This window comes from Haliotis rufescens, unplaced genomic scaffold, assembly GCF_023055435.1.
Source record: "Haliotis rufescens isolate VD_foot unplaced genomic scaffold, xgHalRufe1.0.p SCAF_11, whole genome shotgun sequence".
In the NCBI taxonomy this organism is placed as follows: domain Eukaryota; kingdom Metazoa; phylum Mollusca; class Gastropoda; order Lepetellida; family Haliotidae; genus Haliotis; species Haliotis rufescens.
Genome location: NW_025963791.1, coordinates 27,984,733 through 27,986,439, shown reverse-complemented (window position 1 = coordinate 27,986,439; position 1,707 = coordinate 27,984,733).

The window sequence follows — 1,707 nt, the reverse complement described above, 5'->3', positions numbered from 1 at the left end:
GTAAATGGCGAATGAAGGTACTCGTCGTGAGGAGTTATTCTCGTATTTATAACCGTCAGACGAACAATACTATCTTTGGTTCAAAAGTTCCTTTTATTGGCAAACATTCCTGGAGTTGGGCTATCCCCTAACTAAGGCAGGCAAACAAAAAACCTTCTTGTGGATACCCGCCCACGTAGGAATATACGGTAATGAAAACGCCGATAAAGCAGCTAAACTATTCCTCAAAATCCCAGAAATAAGCTTAAACTTACCCATCTCAAAATCAGAAATTAAAAGTGTAAACAAGCAAAAAATCACCAAAAAATGGCATAACCTATATCTAAACTCTAGTCGGAGACCCCAGAACACGCACTCATCCACTGCACACACTACCTAACACATCGAACCGCATTACAAACCATCCTCAATCTAAACAGGGCTCTCACTCTAGAAGCAATACTAAACCCACAAAATAAACTAGAAAACTTCAAGGCCTTAGGCGTATTCTTAATCAAAACGGAACTAATAAAACGCATCTAAAAACACAATAATCTACCAAATCAAAATCACATAAACAAACAAACATCCACCATACCCAGCCCCCTTAGTTCTCCTCCCCGACCCCATCGGCATCTTTTCCAAATCTCAAAATTCCCAAATTCTATATAAGCAACCCCTAAAGCTCCCTCTTGGGATGCACAGACCACTTTCGCCCCTTTCGGAAACACATTAAATGGCCTGGCCGTGTCCGTGTGCGAAATACGCATCAGTCGGAAAGCGCACGTTAAATCTCGCTCGTGAGCTCGTGAGTGAGTGAGTGAGTAAGTAAGTAAGTAAGTAAGTACTATCCGTGTGCGAAATACGCTACAGTCGGAAAGCGCACGTTAAATCTCCTATATCAGTCAGTCGGCACTATCCATTACTTGCTTGATAAAGGTGATAGGATCTACCCCGAAACTAATTGTAATAAAGAAGTTGTTCATCCATAGAACTTGTCTTTCTTCACCACACCAACTTCTCAATGCCACTGAAAGAAGTGACAAGCTCCGCCCCTAGCTGAGGAAACATGTCTACAACCAGCAAGACAATTTCACTCAAATCAGATCTTAGTTCTCGCTATGTACCGCAAAACAAAGCTGAAAAATATGAAATGTCTAAAGTTATTGTTTTGTGAGGGGGAATAAACAGACATCTATATAAACACCCACATTTCAAAATCACTATAGCTTTGTCGACCTTCGCTGTTAACTGAATATATTGAGTTCCCATGCAGAGTTAAATTACACGACACGAAATTACAATGTATCAATATATCAATATACCGTATTTCCTCCATCAGACGTCCATCAATTTCGCGGAAGCCGTTAACCTGGTGTCTATTCTGTTTGATGGTAACTCACTACCTTGTCGAATCCCAAATTCTGCTGTCATACAAATAATACATTTCCAGGGAACAGTCGTTATTATTCACCAACATATCACAATCACAATCACAGTATTAGAGATCCGACTTCTATTTTGGGATAGAGCCATTGCTCCGCATCTGTTAGAGGCCGACGTGTATTGGAGATCGGGCGTCTATTAGAGGAAGTGCGATATATGTATTTTATATATAGCCCTGTATTGTTCTTAAACCTGATATATGTTATTTTGATCGGAAACCTCTGAATAGCGTCTTCTTCGGTCTCATGTGTCTGTCATAAACAAATATTCCAGGGGCCTGTT